The following is a 20,932-nucleotide window of genomic DNA, read 5'->3' on the forward strand; positions in this document are numbered from 1 at the left end:
AAGCTGAACAGACAGTATACAGAAGATTCATCTAAATGGATATTTGAAAACACCAAGAATATAGTGTGCATAGTGATGAAGAAAGTGACTATGAGCCAGGAACAAGGGACACAATGCTGGAGAAGTAGATTTGTCAAAAAGAAAGTGGCAGTTTGATCCCTGGGTCGAGAAGATCCCCTGAAGAAGGAAATGGTAACCCACTGCAGTATTTTTGCCTGGGAAATCCCAGGGATAGAGGAGCTTGGCTGGCTACAGTCCATGGCAAAAGAGTTGGACATGACTTAGTGACTAAACAGGTTAGAACAAGGTGAAAGAGACCATTGGGAAGAAGAAGATTTCCTGACTATACATGGAATTCCAGAGACACAGAGGAAGAGTTTTGAGAGTTGGAGAAGGATGAGAGACAGAGTCAATGAAGGAGATATCCAGATCTTTCAGAAATGAGAATGTGGGACTGAGGAATGACCAGGGAATCTTGGGCATCTAGTAGTAACAGAGTTATGCAGAATGAGGCTAGTCCAGAGGACCTCAAGGAAGATGCTGCAACTCAGACTGTGTTCATGAATAGGGAAGAGTGAGTGGCTTGCCAGAAGCACGGAAGAACGTCTAAAATCTGGGGATTTCTTAAGGACTGCGACAGAGGCAGGGAGCCTGAGAGTAGGGTGCCTCCTACTTCAGCTCTTGCTGCAACAGTGATCCAAAGAAGTTAGGAGGCTTTCATTCAAACTCTGTTTCTGTATGTCAACCACATCCCTCACTCATGCTTTTCCAGAATCACAGCCAAAAGCATTCAGAGTCTGCCAACTGTTACATAACACTCACCATTCTTTTTATTTGTCATTATCCATCAAACCCATTGAAATTATACCCACTGGCCAAAGACCTTGGGCTTATATTCAAAACCAAAAAACCCGAGAGTAAAATAAGCACAAGACCCATATGGAAACTGTTCCTAAGGGTAGGGAGCCCATCCTAGGGAACAAGGAAAGGGGCCAGGAAGGGCATTACTCTACTCAGGCATGGATTCAGGCTAGGGGTCAGGGGGAAGGAGACCACTATAAAGATCAGTTAGATCTTTACTCTCTGGCTGTTGTTAGCACTCTTCATGAGGTGTCTTACAGAACAGCTCTGTCCATGGCAGGTCACTCAACCCTGAAGGGCCCAGAGTAACTGTACCATTCAGTAGTGTGTGCCCACAATGGATCACATCCCTCCTGGATGGCTGATGTTTTAAAAAGTAAATAATAACACTTGGGCAAAGGGTAGAAAACAACCACATAATTCTAGTCCCTAACACTGAAAATAGCCATTATTAATCATATGTCATGACTCCTTTCAGAAAGAGTAAAACTGTGTGGCTGTACACTGGTATAAACTTAAAATTTGACCATTAACCTCACTTCAACTCAAGACAAGAAATATCTCTTTGTGGTTCAGACAGTAAAGAATCTGCCTGCAATGCAGGAGACCCAGGTACAGTCCCTGGGTTGGAAAGATCACCTAGAGAAGGAAATGGCAACCCACTCCAGTATTCTTGCCTGGAGAATCCCTTGGACAAAGGAGTTATGTGGGCTACAGTCCATGGTGTCACAGAGAGTCAGACACAACTGAGCAATGAACACTTTCACTTTCACTTTGGGCCAGTCCTTCAGAGTAGCCTTCAAGTCAGGTGCTCTAACACTTCCAAAGTTTCGGTGAAATCATCTGATATTCTTTATAAATTACTTGTCTACTAAAACAAGCTAGGGTGGCTTCTGTTGTTTGCAGCAAAAATCTTGATACGATTTTTAGAAGATTTACACAGGCAGAGAATTGTGGGCAAGGAATGCCCAGGTCAGGGAACAGCACAAGCACAGACATGCAAGTGTGAAAACCCAGAGTGTGTTGTTAGAAATATCGGTTTATTGATGTGGCTGTGGAAGAAAGAAACTCAGAACTAGTGTTGGTTGGCTCACGCGGGTTCCTGGAAGAGAGTAACACTACGAAACTGAAGCCACGCCTTGAGGCATAGTGGTGTGTCTCAGAATTGGATACTAGCTGTAATGAGAAAGAACAGAATGGTATGGGTGGCATTTGTGGCTTCTCACTAGATGTGGTTGTTGGCCAATAACAGAGCAATAGTGAGCTGGAAGATGAGTGCAGTGGGCAGCATGGGCTGGACTTCATCACACTTCTGATCTTGGTTTTAGTTCTGTGCCCATTTATTGTCTGTAACCCCTTGTATACTTTATTTAACCTTCTTGAGCCTCAGTTTCCTTATCTTTTAGAAACAAGAGGGCTTCCTGGTTGCCCAGTGATTAAGAATTCACCTGCCAATGCTGCTGCTGCTGCTGCTAAGTCGCGTCAGTCGTGTCCAACTCTGTGCGACCCCATAGACGGCAGCCCGCCAGGCTCCTCCATCCCTGGGATTCTCCAGGCAAGAACACTGGAGTGGGTTGCCATTTCCTTCCACAATGCATGGAAGTGAAAAGTGAAAGTGAAGTCGCTCAGTCATGTCCGACTCTTAGCGACCCCAAGGACTGCAGCCTACCAGGCTCCTCCATCCATGGGAGTTTCCAGGCAAGAGTACTGGAGTGGGTTGCCACTGCCTTCTCAGATGGAACCATATTCCATCTCTGGTTCAGGAAGATCCCACATGCCGTGGAACAACCAGACCCCTGGGTCACAACTACTGAGCCTGAGTACCCTAGAAACCACCACAATGAGAAATCTGAACATTGCAAAAAAGAGTAGCCTCTGCTCGCCACAACTAGAGAAAGCCCTCACACAGCAACAAAGACCCAGTACAGCCAGAAATAGAAAATAAAATAAATAAGTAAAAAAAAAAAAGGAATAATAAAGCTTACTGTCCTAGACTCATAAGCTTAAGCATTCCAGGGACAAACCTGTAGACCAGAAATAGATATATTGATCCATTGCCAAGATGGAGGTCACACCAGAGAACTATAGGATATCTCACTAAAAAAAACAAAAGATAGATTCATTGCAAGATTTGGGGGAAGGCTAGAGTTAAGCAAAATTTAATTGAAGCAGTATTTTGATAGACTCAAAGAAGTCAACAACAATCCTAGATTGCAAAGTGGACCCAGGATTCTGTTTCCTTGGGAATGACCAAGTTAAGATGGATCTGAAATGCTGAGTTCAGACACCTCTTTTCTCAGGCTCTGCACCTGGGTTGGAAACCAAAACTACTCCCCTGTGTCAAAGTCACTTAGCTCCTCTGGGAAAGAGTGAAATGTTTTATTCTTAAACAACTTCATTTCAAACAGCTAAGTTTCTCCTGGAATAAGAAAATGGCAGTCACTCAAAGAAAGGAGGTATTATGATTCTTTGTTGTTGAAGAATATCCTTGGAAGAAACACTGCTTTCTATTAACTCTACCAACTAGTTTTGTCTGTGTTTGTTTTTTCCCCACCCAGATGAAAGGCAGGACAGAGTCTTATCCTCCAAATTAATTTTTATTTCTCAGTCTCTCCTGTTGGCCAAAGAACAACAAGATCAGCCCGTAAGGTATTATTCTGTGAAATCCGGATCTTCACTGTAGTCCAGGTTTCACCGATTAAGAGATTGTTTGGAGAGGTGGACTTAAATCAATCCTTTATCTTTTTTCATTGTAATATGAGCTGTTGAGCTATTTGATTTGACAATGGCTCCATTGTAGCACTTAAGTCTTTAGCGATCACATATTTGAGCAGTATAACAGAGACAAATTAGAAGAGGAAAAACTTTTCTTGATCAAAGTTTGTAGTATACTTGATCTCAAGATCATGTGGGCTAACATAATAGATAATCACTGTAACAATGACAGTCATACAAAGTTCGCCATAAAGATTTTGTTAATATTTGAATGTTCACTTTCAAGTATACTTATAATTCAAGATATAATTTGGAGTATAACTGTCCTTGTGTGCATCGTATATTGAAATTATATTAACCAGTTGAGATTTGAATATATAGTTATTTTTCCAAGAATAAAATGCAACAATAATTAATGTGATTACATGGATGTATACAACAATTCACCAAGAGGTGTACTTAAGATTAATTTTATGTTTGCCATATCTCAATTAAAAGTTGGGTTTTTTACCCATGGCTGATTCATGTCAATGTATGGCAAAAACTATTACAATATTGTAAAGTAATTAGCCCCCAACTAAAATAAATATATTTATATAAAAAAAAAAAAGTTGGGTTTTTTAAGGGAAAAAAAAAAGAGGATGAAAGAGTATCATTGAGGATAAAAGTTCCTTGCCCGAGATTATACAGCATTTTATTGCAGAAATAAAATCCAACAACAACAAAAAAATTATTGTGACTAATTGTGGAATGTTCTTATTTTTGAACGTTCTGCACTGTATACATGAAAGCAATAACACAAAGATAAGAAACTAAGATAACAAAATGAGGAAAAAAGGTGACAGTACATTCAAACTTTAAGAGAGAGTATGGTAGCTTGGGATTCCCCTGGTGGCTCAGTGGTAAAGAACCTGCCTGCAATGCCAGAGCCACAGGAGAGACAGGTTCAATCATTCCATTGGGAAGATTCCTGGAGGAAGGCATGGCAACCCACTCCAGTATTCTTGCCTGGAGAATCCTGTGGACAGAGGAACCTGGCAAACTACAGTCCATAGGGTCACAAAGAGTTGGACAGGACTGAAGCTACTTAGAATGCATCACCAATGTTAGCTTAGTGGTTGAGTTATGATCTGAATTCCAGTTGTCTGGCAGTTTGTCTAAATTCACAGCCTACACTGTCAACCAAGAAGTTACACTCCATGGATACAAAACACGTAATTAAGTGCTTATGCATGTGTGCTCAGTCACTTCAATCCTGTCCAACTTGTTGAGAACCCATCTCCCAGAGTATGCCCAAGTTCATGTCCATTGAATCAGTGATGCCATCCAAATCAGTGTCCCATCCATCAGGGGGACATCTCATCTTCTGTTCCCCTCTTCTCCTTCTGCCTTTAATCTTTCCCAGCATCAGGACATTTTCAGCTCTTCACATCATGTCGCCAAAGCAGTGGAACTTCAGCTTGTATCAGTTCTTCCAATGATTATTCAGGGTTGATTTCCTTGAAGATTGACTGATTTAAACTTCTTGCTGTCCAATGGGAATAAGATGATAACTCAAATTCATTAGAAGGGCTAAAAAAAAAAAATGAGGTCTTGCATTCAATGAAGAAAATATAAAAGGAAAGCTTGACATTTCTCAAGGTTTTTATGATCCCCAAAGGAAGGAAAAATTGAGGGGAGAGTTGAGTGGCCTTAAATATTTGAAGTTTCCTCAAATGCAAGTCAGGAAATATTACACTCTACCCTGTAGCTCATAGATCACAAAACCCCATGGCTCCTGTGGGGGCACATTCTTGTGGTCAGGAAGAGGCAGCATTTTGATCTATTAAGTGCCTTTTTTGCTGAATCTGAAATTGAGGAAGTACATTTTTCCTTAGTGGTATTCTTTACAATCTACCAAAAAGTTTAGAGTCAGTCAGGACCATGTCCGTCATAGTCCAGCCTTCTCCAGTATGCTTCCAAGGTTTAAGGATCCTGAGCTGATCTCATCACGGAGTAGAAGCAAGGTTTCACCAGCAATGGGATAAATACAGTACGCTACCATTTGTGCATCTCATAAGACATCTCCAAATCATCATTTTGGGAACCAGCTCTTCTCAGCATCATTCACCACTCCATCAGGTGGCTTGTGGAGCTCTGCCAGGTCTTCTACAGAGTGTTAGTTGCTCAGTTGTGTCCAACTGTTTGCGACCCCATGGAGTGTAGCCTGGCAGGCTCCTCTGTCCATGGAATTCTCCAGGCAAGAATACTGGAGTGAGTTACCATTCCCTTCTCCAAGGGATCTTCCTGACCCAGGGATCAAACCCAGGTCTCCCACATTACAGGCAAATTCTTTACCATATGAGCCACTAAAGAAGCCCTCTCTCTTCTATAAAGAGAGCTCCCTAAATATAGATCTTGTCTCCTAGGCCAGGTGCTACAGTCTCTCAAGGTGGCACCTTGACTCATCTTTCACCTGGAGTGTGGAGGGGTCAGGATATGCGCAGAGGACAAGTTGAACCCTGAATACTCATCCTCCACTTGAGGACACTGCAGAGTGAGATAGCAGCTGCCCTGTGCAAGCAAGGGTCTAAGATAGACCTCGAAGAAGCACATGCCCTGGTAACAAACTTCAGAGCAGAAGAAGGGGTACAGTGAATACAGCCTCACCACTATCATTGCAGGCTCTGCGCATGAGGACAAATGGAGGCTTGCATGTGTTCTGGTCATTTTAACCAAGAGCATGAAATGGCAAGATTTGATTTCACCTACTTGAGTTGTGCTATGGTCTTCCCTGGTGGTTCAGTGGTAAAGAATCTGCCTGCGATGCAGGAGACCACTTGCAGTGCAGAAGACACGAGTTTGATCCCTGGGTTGGGAAGACGCTCTGGAGGATGAAATGGCAACCCACTCCAGTATTCTTACTCAGGAAATCCCATGGACAGAGGAGCCTGATGGGCTACAGACATGACTTAGTGACTAAAACCACCACCAAACCATTGATGAGAATTTTCTAGCTCAGTTTAATTTTTTGATTAGTAATTAGAGAATTTCTCACCTACTAAAGTGACTGAACTGAAAGAAAGAAATGACCCCCTAAACACTATACCAAGTGCACAGCATCCTTGCTAGCACACAGTGCTGATGGATTTGTGCAAAACGGCATGGTCACTTTGGAAAACACTTTGGCAATTTCTTAAACAGTTAAAAATACACTTACTGTATGACCCAGCAATCCACTCCTAGGTATTTACACAACAGAAATGAAAACACAGCCGCACAAAGACCTATAGAATAAGGTTTAGAGCAGCTTTATTTGTAATCTCCCCAAACTGGAAACAACCCAAATGTCCATCAACTGGTGAATGGATAAACAAATTGTGTAGTGACTGCATAAAATGGAATAATATTCAGCAAATAAAAGAAAGATCTACTGATACTTGCAACAACATGAATGACTCTCAAAAGGATTAGACTGAGTACAGGAAGTCAGACACAAAAGATTATATACTGTATGAATTCGATTTACATGACATCCTAAAAAAAAGACAAAATGATAGGGAAAGAAATCAGATGAAAGATTGCCAGGAGCTGGGAGCTGGGAAAGAAGTGGGAAGGGGGTTGACTACAAAGGGGGAACTGCTCTATATCCTGATTAGGGTCATGATTACATAATAGTATGCCTTTTGTCAAAACACATAAATTTGAACACCTGGAAAGGGTGACTGTTACCATATATAAATAATACCTCAAAAATATGACTTAAAAAGAATTCGTAATGTCCTATTTGCAAATTTTATGTGGTTCATACCCAACAGAAGTCTGACAGCTTTCCTTTGTAATAGATTTTTAAAAATTTAAGCAGACTGCTGATAGCTTATAGTGAATGATGTCGGATTCATGATCTCTAAAGCAGAAGATTTAGATTTGGGACCAGGGACTAGGCCTGATCACCCAAGAGCTTTTGTATAGCAAAGTTTTATTAAAGTGAAAAGGGACAGAGAAATTTTCTGACATAGACACCAGAAGGGGGATGGAGAGTAACCCCCTCTCTAGTTTTACCAAGGCCTTATATATATATATTTTTATACTTATATACCTACCTTATATACTTATATACTCCATTTTCACTTTTCTGACTGATTTTGTGGGATTACCTAGTAGCTAAAATGGTAGAGTCTGCCTGCAATGTTGGAGACCTAGGTTTGATTTCTGGGTCAGGAAGATGCCCTGCAGAAAGAAATGGCAACCCACTTCAGTATTCTTGCCTAGAAAATTGCATGGATGGAGGATCCTGGCAGGCTACCATCCATGGGGTCACAAAGAGTGGGACACTACTGAGTGACTTCACTTTCACTTTTTCACTATATACTTTTACCAGATCCACTCCCACAACATACCTGTTATCCCAGATCCACTCCCACAACATACCTGTTATCCAATAGAGAGAGTGCCTGAAGAACTATGGACAGAGCTTTGTGACATTGTACAGGAGGCAGTGATCAAGACTATCCCCAAAGAAAAGAAATGCAAAAAGGAAAAATGGCTGTCTGAGGAGGTCTTACAAATAGCTGAGGAAAGAAAGAAGCTAAAGGCAAAGGAGAAAAGGAAAGATATACCCTTTTGAATACCGAGTTCCAAAGAATAGCAAGGAGAGATAAGAAAGCCTTCCTCAGTGATCAGTGCAAAGAAATAGAGGAAAACAATAGAATGGGAGAGACTAAAGATCTCTTCAAGAAAATGAGAGATATCAAGGGAACACTTCATGCAAAGATGGGCACAATAAAGGACAAAAATGGTATGGACCTAACAGAAGCAGAAGGTATTAAGAAGAGGTGGGAACAATACACAGAACTATACATAAAAGATCTTCATGACCCAGATAATCATGATGGTATGATCACTCACCTAGAGCCAGACATCCTGGAATGTGAAGTCAAATGGGCCTTAGGAACATCACTACAGACTAAGCTAGTGGAGGTGATGGAATTCCAGTTGAGCTATTTCAAATCCTGAAAGATGATGCTGTGAAAGTGCTGCACTCAATATGCCAGCAAATTTGGAAAACTCAGCAGTGGTCACAGGACTGGAAAAAGTCAGTTTTCATTCCAATCCCAAAGAACAGCATGCCAAAGAATGTTCAAACTACTGCACAATTGCAATCATTTCACACACTAGCAAAGCAATGATCAAAATTCTCCAAGTGAGGCTTCAACAGTACGTGAAATAAGAACTTCCAGAGGTTCAACCTGGATTTAGAAAAAACAGAGGAAGCAGAGATGAAATTGCCAACATCCATTGGATCATAGAAAAAGCAAGAGAATTCCAGAAAAACATCTACTTCTGCTTCATTAACTATGCTTAATCTTTTGTGTGGATCACAACAAACTGTGGAAAATTATTCAAGAGGTGGGAATACCAGACCCTCTTATCTGTCTCTTGAGAAATCTGTATGGAGGTCAAGAAGCAACAGTCAGAACTGGACATGGAACAACAGACTGGTTCCAAATTGGGAAAGGAGTACATCAAGGCTGTATACCGGCACCCTGCTTGTGTAACTTATATGCAGAGTACATCATGTGAAATGCTGGGCTGGATGAAGCACAAGCTAGAATCAAGATTGCCAGGAGAAATACCAATAACCTCAGATATGCAGATGACACCACCCTTATGGCAGAAAGCAAAGAAGAACTAAAGAGCCTCTTGATGAAAGCAAAAGAGGAAAGTGAAAAAGTTGGCTTAAAACTCAACATTCGGAAAACTAAGATCATGGCATCCAGTCCCATCACTTCATGGCAAATAGATGGGGAAACAATGGAAACAGTGAAAGACTTTATTTTCTTGGGCTCCAAAATCATTGCAGCTGGTGACTGCCATGAAATTAAAAGACACTTGCTCCTTGGAAGAAAAGTTATGGCAAACCTAGACAGCATATTAAAAAGCAGAGACATTACTTCATCAACAAAGGTCCACCTAGTCAAAGCTATGGTTTTTCCAGTAGTCATGTGTGGATGTGAGAGTTGGACTATAAATAAAGATGAGTACTGAAGAATTGATGCTTTTGAACTGTGGTGTTGGAGAAGACTCTTGCGAGTCCCTTGGACAGCAAGGGTATCAAACCAGTCAATCCTAAAGGAAGTCAGTCCTGACTATTCATTGGAAGAACTGATGCTGAAGCTGAAACTCCAATCCTTTGGCCACCTGATGCAAAGAACTGCCTCACTGGAAAAGACCCTGATGCTCGGAGAGATTGAAGGCAGGAGGAGAAGACGACAGAGGATGAGATGGTTGGATGGCATCACTGACTTGGTGGAGATGAGTTTGAGCAAGCTCTGGAAGTTGGTGATGGACAGGGAAGCCTGGCACGCTGCAGTCCATGGGGTCACAAAGAGTCAGACACAACTGAGCAACTAAACTGACAGAGCTTAAGGAAAAATATATCCTTGAGCAAGATGACTTGTTTTGTTGTGTAATCATTAGCTCTGGGCTTAAAGACAGTTAGTCTTAAAGATTGCTGTCATAACAACTCAGAGTTTAACAAAAAACATCTTATGTGACTAAGAGGAAGCAATGTAGAAAAAAACCAGTTTGTCCTTTTCTCCTCCTTGAGAGCCTGGGACTCCTTTCTCCTTCTTGAGGGCCCCAGACTCCTTATCAACCTCCCTAAGAATGAACTCTATCACTGCTTCTTGATGATTTACTTGTTTTTCCTTTATAGCTCTTTCTCTCTTCTAAACTCCAGGTTTGTATTTTCAATTTCTATTGCAATTGCATATTGTACTCATTCTCAGTTATCTAAAAGATTTAAATTTTTTAAAGTAATATTCAAAGTTTACATATTTTCATTGTATTCTATAAATTCAGGTAAATTAAAAAAAAACAAAAACAGAAAATTAGGGAGTTTCCTGGTGGTCTAGTGACTAGGACTCCACACTCTCAATACCTGACCAGGGAACCAAGATCCCATAAGCCATACGGCATGGCCAAAAAAAGGAAAAGTAAAAATGATTTTTCATAAGTTTCCCAAAGAAGCTATTTTTCTTCAGATGTATTCAGAGTTATCTATTAAAATTTAAAAATAAAATATAAAATATAGTTGAGCTATAAACATTTATAATTAAAACTGTTATTTAAATAAAACTGAAATTATTGAATCCTTAAATCATTAAATATTTTTATAAAAACAAGTCTTTGTTATTCTGGAGTTCAGTGTTCATCTAGCTAACAAAGGCAATCTCTATCATACTTCATGTATGCCACGTCTATACTGACATAAATACAGCTTTGTGTGCTTAGTCACTCAGTCATGTCCGACTCTTTGTGACCACATGGACTGTAGCCCACCAGGTTCCTCTGTCCATTAGGATTCTCCAGGGAAGAATACTGGAGTAGGTTGCCGTGCCCTCCTCCAGGGAATCTTCCCAACCCAGGGACCGAACCCAGGTCCCCTGCATTGCAGGTGATTCTTTACCATCTGAGCCACCAGGGAAGCAAATAACAGCTTTGAGTTACATGAATTGTTGGATGTTGCAAACTGTTCTCTGTTGCCATTTGCAAGTGCTGCAAACATCGTGTTAATTTATGAGTACTGCCAGAACCGCTCATTGAAGCATAGAGAGAAGAGCAAGAAAATGCATGTTCAGCACTACTGGAAAACAATGCCTCTCTTGATCTCATGCTTTGGGAGTGGGAAGATGGGAGGCCCCCAAAACAACCTCCAGGACTGTAGAAAGTTGACTGTCCTAAAAACCCTCACATGTGCCCCAGGCTATGGGTATTCTCTGAAGCACAGATGTATAGAGAGTGTAGGTATGGAAACTTATGTATAAAACATAAGATAGACTCACAGCATTTAACCAAAACCCAGTGGTTCACATAGAATTAGAGGATATTGCATGTTTGGGGTTGAGAGATGAATAAATATGTAATCTATATTTTTCAGATATTTAAAAGTATTTTTAAATGCCTATTCACTTAAAAATTTTAATGCATTGGGATACATTCTGTTTTGAGGGAGATTCCTTGAAATATAAATTCAATCCTATTACTCTCAATGAGGAGAAGGCAATGGCGACCCACTCCAGTACGCTTGCCTGGAAAATCCCATGGATGGAGGAGCCTGGTAGGCTGCAGTCCATTGGGTTGCTAGGAGTCAGACACGACTGAGCGACTTCACTTTCATTTTTCACTTTAATGCATTGGAGAAGGAAATGGCAACCCACTCCAATATTCTTGCCTGGAGAATCCCAAGGACGGAGGAGCCTGGTGGGCTGCCGTCTACGGGGTTGCGCAGAGTCGGACACGACTGAAGCAACTTAGCAGCAGCAGCAGCAGCAACTCTCAATGAAAGACCATATCATGACCTCAAGAGCCCTGAATGATTGAGGTACACACTTCCATCGGCCCTTCCACTCATCTTATGAGCACCATGAGTCACCCATGGGATCTTCTTTCAGTTCTTTAGCAAGTTGCTTCCTGCAACTGAGCCATTGACTACCCCATTGCGTGCATGGGTGCTAAGTCACTTCAGTGGCGTCAGACTCTTTGTAACCATAAGGACTGTAGCCTGCCAGATTCTTCTGTCCATGGGATTCACAAAAGGGCAAAGAAGAATGCTTGTTATTGGCAGATTACACTATTCATTCTTCCTAAAACAAGCATTCTTCTTCACCCTTTTGTCACAGCTGGCTCATTATCCTCACGTCTCAATTTAAATATACCAACCTCAGAGCATTCTTCCCTCCTGATCTCCTCAAGTAGAAAACACCCTCACATAATCCTATTCTCCGTCCCAGCTTCTCCTCTTTTCCTTTAACACCCTTGGCTCCACATTTATTATTTGGTGTATTTGCTTGAAGTCTCTGGCTATCCTAGGACGTCAGCTCCATGGGATCTTGCCCTGTCTTGTTCCCCCTGGTATCTTTATTGTGTCTAATGGAATTCTTGCATTAAGTAGGGAGACATGCTCAAGAAGTACTTCATTAATATATTTTTTTAAAAATTCAGAAGAACTGCAGTGCCATGGAGAACATGTCATTAATACAATGGATACCCTATAAGTGCATTTCCTTCCAAAGATAAGCTTTCAGAGTACTGAGCAGGACTCAGTGACAAAATAAAATGCATATCCATTTTATGTAGGAAATGAAAGTTTAAAAGCTGAAGATCATGGTCTCAAAATAGGTATTGTCTCTTAGTATCAGTGTACCATTTTAATATACTGGAGTGGAATTCACTATTGTCTGGACTTCCCTTATTCTAATAAGTTACTATTAAACAGACCACCCATCCTTTATTTATTTTTAAGCTATGTGACTCCTCAGAGCCTTTAAAATGCTAATATGTAATCAGAACCACAGAAACCTTGTTCTTTTCTGAGTACAGATTAGCATTTCCTGGAACTACTGTTCCCAGCACATAGTTTGGGAAATGCTGTGGGGGCATCATTTTCCTTTTAAGAGGTTACAAGACCAAATTACATCCTGCTGAAGCAAATACTACAAAGTTGGGTGGCAAAACAACAGCATGGTCAGATTTGACTGCTATGAACCTGATTCTATTTCCCCTCCCTCCATTTACTATTCTCCACAGGTCTTTGAAACAGAAACAGCATTCCTGGATTATTACAGCATGCAAAGAGATTATACAAATATCTTCCAGGTAGTCATGATCCAGGGGGAAGGTAAGGAATCCATATAGACTTTCCAATATGGCTCATTTTATGAGGTGTATATAGAAAAATATCCAGAAATGTAAGTTCCCATCCTTTTTCTGATTGTGAAATTGAAACAGTCTCATTCATTCAACAAATATTTATATGTTGAATAGTATTTCAAAATATTATTCAACAAGGGCTTCAGTTAAGTTCAGTTCAGTCACTCAGTTGTATCCAACTCTTTGTGACCCCATGGACTGAAGCACATCAGGCTTCCCTGTCCTTCACCAACTCCCGGAGCTTGCTCAAGCTCACGTCTGTCGAGTCGGTGAAGCCATCCAATCATCTCATCTGTGGCATGTCAAGCTATGTTCTATGTGCTGGGGATCCATCAGTTAATACAACAGACAAAAGTTCTTGCTCTGATGGAGTTTGTAATCTACTGGGGAAAGGCAAATATTAACCAAAACATGTATCACCCACATAGTATATTGGGAGATTAGACTGTGCTTAATTGTTTCTGATTCTTTGTGACCCCATGGACTGCAGCCCACTAGGCTCCTCTCTCCATGGGCATTCTCCAGGCAAGAATACTGGAGTGGGTTGCCAGGTCCTCTTCCAGGGGATCTTCCCAACCCAGGGACTGAACTCAGCTCTCCCACATTGCAGATGGATTCTTTACCATCTGAGCAACCAGGGAAACCCAAGAATATTGGAGTGAATAGCCTATACCTTCTCCAGGAGAACTTCTTGACCCAGGAATCAAACCGAGATTTCCTGCTTTGCAGGCAGATTCTTATAACCAGGGGAGGTTATAAGTACTATGTAAAAATATAAAACAGGAAGAATGGCTAAGGAGTACCAGGGTTACAGCTATGACAGAATGGCCAAAAAGATCTCAATGAAAAGCAAAGACTTGAAGGAGGTGAAAAAGTTAGCTATGTAGATACTTTACCAGCAGAGTAAACCGTAAAGTCCTGGGAACAAGCTTGAAACGGGAAGTTTGAAGGCTTGCAGGAAATTTAGTGTGGCTGAGCGAGAATGAGCAGGAGGAGAATAGTAGGAATTGAAGTCAGAGTGGTGGTGGAAAGTCGAGAGGGCAGAGAGAGAAATAGGACCTTGGGCATGGAGAAGAAACACAATGGATGTGATGTTTTCACAGGATCCTTCTGGCTGCTGCATAGAAAATGGTCCACAGGCAGCTGAGAGTGGAACCTGGGAAACCAGATCAACACACAGCAGACAAGAAAAAGAACAGACACACATAAAAACCCTAGTTGTGACAATTTCACATGTTCTATGTTTAATGAAACATGTTTATATACATTTTCTTATTTGATTTTCATGACTCCATATGCTCCTTCATAACATGTTGCTATGACTATCTTGTAGCTGAGAAATTTGTGCCATAAAAAGGTTAAGGATCTTGCCCAATAACAGACAACTCTTACATGAAAGTCCCAAGAACCAATTCCAGAATCAAGGACAGTAACTGTGAATTGAGAACTCTGGTGACTACACTAGTTTGCCAATTCCAGAGACCAAAGCAAAGACTTCTGAAGTGTTCAGAGTCTGGGGAATGCTAAAAAAAAATGTCAATGGTGAAGGCTATGTTAGAAAAAAGTCAGACTTTAGTAGAGCTATTTTTTCCTTTTTTTAAAAATAAAATAGTCATTGAAGTATAGCATATATACAGAAAAATACACAAGCCCAGGCAGAGTTTTTAAAGAAAACTCTGAAGTTTCCAATCTGACCACTGACTAACTTGAGGAGCATAAAAGCACATGCCAAAACAAGGAGAGTAAATTCTTGGAAAGATGTTCTTTCAGATACACATGAAACCTCTCATTAATTCTGTGCGCTGCCTTCCAGAGTTAGAGATCATACATGCCACAAAAATGACCGCCTTGAGACATTCCTTGCAGTTCAACAGTAAGTTCAACCTCAACCTTGCTATTACTGTTATGATTGAATCGCCAAGTGATGGAATGTTTGGGCTGCACTGCAAAGAAATAGCAAGTGTTAATTTTCTTTATTTTAAAGAAATAGCAAGTTAAATTTCACTTTTCTAAAAAAGTGACTTTTTAGAGCCATGAAGCTCAGGCTGTTTGCTAGTTTTTTTGGATAGTAACTTTACTCTGTCTGAGATGTCCATTTTGTAAACTGGGAGGCAGAGCACCCATTCTTGGGGGGCAAAAAAAAAAAAGCACTCTACCACCAAGAAACTGGAGAGAAAAATGCCTGAATTTCTTCTAATTCAACTTCTCTTCTCCATCCCCATCCCTGTCTACTTCTCCATCTCCAGCTTCATCTCTACCTCTAACCCCACCTCCATTTTCTTTCCATCTCCAACCCATCTTCATCTCTATCTATAACCCCAATGCCATCTGCTACCTTTACCTCTATCTCTCTATCTTCCTTCTATCCTTTCAGGACTGAGAACCTTGATGTGGTCTTTCTGTAGGACAATGTCTTTATTTTAGGAAAAACATGCTTCAGTATTCAAGGGTGACATCATAATTTTCAGGTGACACCTTACTTACAGGTGTCAGACACCTATACAGAGTTAACCTAGTATGACAAAGTGTTTAGGAAATGTTTGATTCAAAGTGGTAGGTATAGGAGTGTACACTGTACTATTCTTTCAACTTTCTACTATGTTTGCATATCAGTTCAGTTCAGTCGCTCAGGCGTGTCCAACTCTTTGCGACCCCATGAATCACAGCACGCCAGGCCTCCCTGTCCATCACCAACTCCCGGAGCTTACCCAAACCCATGTCATCGAGTCAGTGATGCCATCCAGCCATGTCATCCTCTGTCGTCCCCTTCTCCTCCTGCCCCCAATCCTTCCCAGAATCAGGGTCTTTTCCAATGAGTCAACTCTTCGCATGATGTGGCCAAAGTATTGGAGTTTCAGCTTCAACATCAGACCTTCCAATGGACACCCAGGGCTGATCTCCTTTAGGATGGACTGGTTGGATCTCCTTTCAGTCCAAGGGACTCTCAAGAGTCTTCTCCAACACCACACTTCAAAAGCATCAATTCTTCAGTGCTCAGCTTTCTTCACAGTCCAACTCTCACATCCATATATGACCACTGGAAAAACCGTAGCCTTGACTAGACGGACCTTTGTTGGCAAAGTAATGTCTCTGCTTTTAAATATGCTGTCTAGGTTGGTCACAGCTTTTCTTCCAAGCAGCAAGCGTCTTTTAATTTCATGGCTGTAATCACCATCTGCAGTGATTTTGGAGCCCAAAAAGATAAAGTCTGACACTGTTTCCACTGTTTCCCCATCTATTTGCCATGAAGTGATGGGACCAGATGCCATGATCTTAGCTTTCTGAATGTTGAGCTTTAAGCCAACTTTTTCGCTCTCCTTTCTCACTTTCATCAGGAGGCTTTTTAGTTCTTCTTTGCTTTCTGCCATAAGGGTGGTGTCATCTGCATATCTGAGGTTATTGATATTTCTCCAGGCAATCTTGATTCCAGCTTGTGCTTTATTCAGCCCAGCAATTCTCATGATGTACGCTGCATATAAGTTAAATAAGCAGGGTGACAATATACAGCCTTGACGTACTCCTTTTCCTATTTGGAACCAGTCTGTTGTTCCATGTCCAGTTCTAACTGTTGCTTCCTGACCTGCATAGAGGTTTCTCAAGAGGCAGGTCAGGTGGTCTGGTATTCCCATCTTGAATATGGTTATAATTAAAAGATGGAAAGAATATGTACAGACCAAGTAGCATACAATTTGTAAGAACAGATACCTATGGAGCAAGAAGAATGGGAGTGGGGAGAGAAAATATAAGGGAAAAACAAGCTCCAAACCAAGGGAGAAGCCATGAGCTATGCACTGACAATAAGAGTGGGCATGAGCAAAATATTAAAATGAACTCAACTCTACACATCTGCAAAAAGGCGGGGGTGGTGGAGGGGGTGGTGGGGAGGACAAATGAGCCAAGTGAGTCCCTCCCCTTGCAGCTGGCAGAACAGAGTGTCATACATGAGTACATGAGTGGACCCACATGCGTGCAGCAACAGGCTGACAACCTAGAGTTCCTTGCATTGCAAGTTGAGTCTGAGTGCTTTCAAATCCAATTGGTAATGTGAAGTAATCTCTCTTATGTAACGAAGGCCTTATGCTATTTGATTTACAGCTCCTCTCATGATGCGAGATTTGTTCAGTAATCCCTGGGATTGTAACTAAATACCCAAGGACATATTTACTCACTTGGCTTAGTCAAGGCCCCAACTCCAACATCTTCATCCCCTCCAGTTATGAAAGGGTGATTTCTTTCATTTGTTTAAGGTGGCTCATCATCTTCCAAGCGTTCTCGGGAAACTCTTCTGTGTGGCTTCCCTGTGAGTCAGGTGAAAAAGATGGCAAAGATCCCTCAGGCCTTGTCTCTGGTGGAGAAAGGGAGATGCTGATGTACATTGCCTCTGGTCCTTGGGAAAATGGCCAGAATAAAAGTCTGAACCGAGAAATGCCCCTGCCAAGTTGTGACAACAAAAAAATCAAACGAATGTTGTCTTTTAGGAGGCCTGCATAAGGAGCCTGAGAGGAATATGTTGAGAATTCCAACAGAGTGGAAGCTTCCAGAGGGCAGGAAATCCATCTTCTTATATCCCAGTACCCCTCCCAGTTCTGACAACATGAAGGGAATTCAACACACATTTGTCAACTGAGTAAATGTATCAATGAATGATTGAACAATGCATAAATTATTCTAACTGGAAAAGAAGGGCAAATTGGGTAAGAAAACCATGATGCTTTTTTCTTAAACTGAATAAGGGAATGATTTGAATAGCAAACAAGAAAAATAAAACATTGTGGAATATATATTTAGTTACCCATTCACTTTTGTGGTCTAAAGCAATGTTTAAGTAAACATAATAAAAGGAAAGAATGCTGCCTATGCAAGTGAGGTATAAGTTAAATGAGTAGAGACAAATTGTTCATTTGCACTAGAAACCAAAATGTGACCTTATAAAGGTGCAAGGCTGAAGACTCTTCAAATCTCGTTAGATCATTCTCTGATATTTCCAGTCTAAGAGTAGGAATCCCGGTTCTATCAACCACAAGGGTTTCCATTTCACCCCCAGAAGCATCAGAAAATTCTTCCCTAACTTCTCAAAACAAACTATTAGTTTAATTTTAATTCACTAAATTGTTATAAAAATAAGATGGTAGTGGAGAAGAGAGTATTGTGAAATCAAAGAAGCAATGATAGTTCTCCCAAAAAGTTCAAAGCTTCTCTCTAGTCTAGACACACAATTGTTTCTCAGAAAACTACATTCCCAAAACTAGAAATACAAAGCAGAAAGCTTTTTCAATTCTCCCTGTTTTTTGTATCATTCTTGTAAGGCTTTTACTGGGGTTATTTTTTTCTCTTCTCCATAGCACAAAGAAGTGAATCTTGCTAAATGATAAAAGCCAAGCTTGTTGAAGCTGGCATAAGGCAACATTTTTACCCTGCCTGAATTACTTTAAGTAATTGAAAACATCACTCTGATAGCCAATGCCACAAGGCATCATGTAGTGAACTCAGGAGAAGTCAAGGGTTGTGACCTGAAATTCAAACCTGGCTTGAGAAGCTGATAATAGAATTTGAACATTCCAACTTGGAGACAGTTATGAGTTTTCAAAGTAAAAATTAGAGATTCTGAGTTTGCTCCTATTCTATTTTACCCACCTCTTGAAGTTAACCCCTTTCTATGCTAACAAAAGGATCCATCTGCCTGCCTCTGATTCTCCTGGGACCTTTTCTTTAGGCTTCCCCAGAGGATCAGCCAGTCTCATTTCTGCTAAATACAGACCCCACTGCACCCTAGTTCCTTCCTAAGCATCCTCTGAGCAGAGCACCCATCCTGGCCTCTGGTCATGATAGTGTTGGTCTAGTTCGAGCTCTGAGTCAACCCCCAGGACTGTGATGGCTTCCAACTCTGAGTTAGGAAGAGTGCTGGAAACCATCTGCTCTTTTGTCAAGATCAGACATTTGTGGACATTTGTCCAATGTCACCATCCTAAGAATCAGATTAGAAGAGAGTTTGCTTTGTACTTTTCCTGTATCTTTTTTTTTAAATGCACTTTATCTTGCTCTGAACAGTATTTCTTTCTTCCTGCTCTTCCAGGGTAAAGCCAAGAAATCTCCAACATCTGTCCGTCATCCAAGAATAAAACAGGCTGAAATCCATTTGGATTCACAGTTTCATTTCCCAGGGTTTTTAATCCAAATTCTCAAACTCAAATTCCTGTCATAAGTGAAGAACTAACCATCATTTGTTGGACAAAGGAGCTTAGACATAAAGAAATAATTCTGATGCTGAAGAGTTAATAAGGCAGAATCCTAGGTCTTGGCCTCAGAAATGTCAACAAAATAGATTTATTAAAAGAAAAAGAAATGGCACTGTAATATTCTAGGCAATTTCCAGATAGCTCAGTGGTAAAGAATCCACCTGCCAAGGCAGAAGATGCAAAAGATGTGGGTTCAGTCCCTGGGTTGGGAAGATCCCCTGGAGGAGGAAATGGCAACCCACTACAGTATTCATGCCTGGAAAATTCCATGGACAGAGGAGGCTGGGGGTCTACAGTCCATGGGGTCACAAAGCGCTGGACACTACTGAGTGACTGAACAAGCATGCACACCAGGTAATTCTAGGGAGGTGGACTACATTTTTTAGAAAAGAGATCAGTGTAGCAAGAGCTGAAAATGGCTGGAGTTGGGGAAGAAAGTCCCAGGGACTTGTTGATGTGTAGCCACCTGGAGAGGGGAGGGCAGAAGGAAGGCTCTGCATGAAGGACAGGGCTGCAGGGTATAAAGTGTAAACTGTTACTCCACTTTTCAGCTGCTGTTCCCCACTAGACCCTAGGCAGTAAGGAAGGGGCAAGAAGTAGCCACTGTGCCAAACCTTAAGCAGTAGCCTGATTTCCCAAACCCCGCCACTCTCATCCCACACCCTTGGGTGATTTCATGCCTCACCTGTAAGCTCAGCCCCACTCTGGATGCCAACACTAGCAAATGGGATGAAAGCGACTTCAGTCAAGCTGAAACTTCAGGTGACTCAGTGGTAAAGAATTTACCTGCCAAGCATGAGATGTGGGGATTTGATCCTTGGGTTGGGAAGATCACTTGGAGAAGGAAATGGCAACCCACTCCAGTATTCTTGCCTGGGAAATGCCATGGACAGAGGAGCCTGGTGGGCTACAGTCCATGGGGTCACAAAGAGGTGGAACCACACGACTGAGTGACTAACACAACAAGAGGACAGTAATCCTCAACCTTTCCCCCTTGATATCTCTCAAAGCAATTTTTAAAGCAATCTCACTCATTTCTGAGTTGACATCTAAATTTTTCATCATGAGTTTAAATTGCTGCAAAGCATTACTTTCTGGTGTGTCATATATTTTGATATTGTAAAACTGAACTGTCATTTAAAAATAAAATAATAAAAAACTGAACTGTCATGTGACTCTTAAACAAACTAAGCAGAATCTAAAAGTTATGATTTGGTGTCTACCACTATTCATCAGGGCTTCCCTGGTGGCTTAGTGGTAAAGAATACACTTGCCAATGCCAGGGACACAGGCTTGATCCCTGGATCCGGAAGATTCCTTGGAGGAGGAAATGACAACCTACTCTGGTATTCTTATCTGGAAAATCTCATGGACAGAGGAGCCTGGCAGGCTACAGTCCATAGGGCTGTAAAGAGTCAGACACGACT

General features: G+C 41.3%; 1 long non-coding RNA gene across 1 annotated transcript; it reads left to right on the forward strand.

The window, feature by feature from the left end:
• Positions 1-3,118: 3,118 nt before the first annotated feature.
• LOC145518802 (uncharacterized) lies at positions 3,119-19,404 on the forward strand. Its single transcript, XR_014063305.1, has 4 exons — positions 3,119-3,317; positions 13,147-13,237; positions 17,748-17,963; positions 19,343-19,404. It is a non-coding gene; the product is annotated as an uncharacterized LOC145518802 (long non-coding RNA).
• Positions 19,405-20,932: the final 1,528 nt, after the last annotated feature.

This window comes from Giraffa tippelskirchi, chromosome 8 (assembly GCF_054371585.1).
Source record: "Giraffa tippelskirchi isolate mGirTip1 chromosome 8, T2T-mGirTip1v1.2.pri, whole genome shotgun sequence".
Classification (NCBI taxonomy): Eukaryota; Metazoa; Chordata; class Mammalia; order Artiodactyla; family Giraffidae; genus Giraffa; species Giraffa tippelskirchi.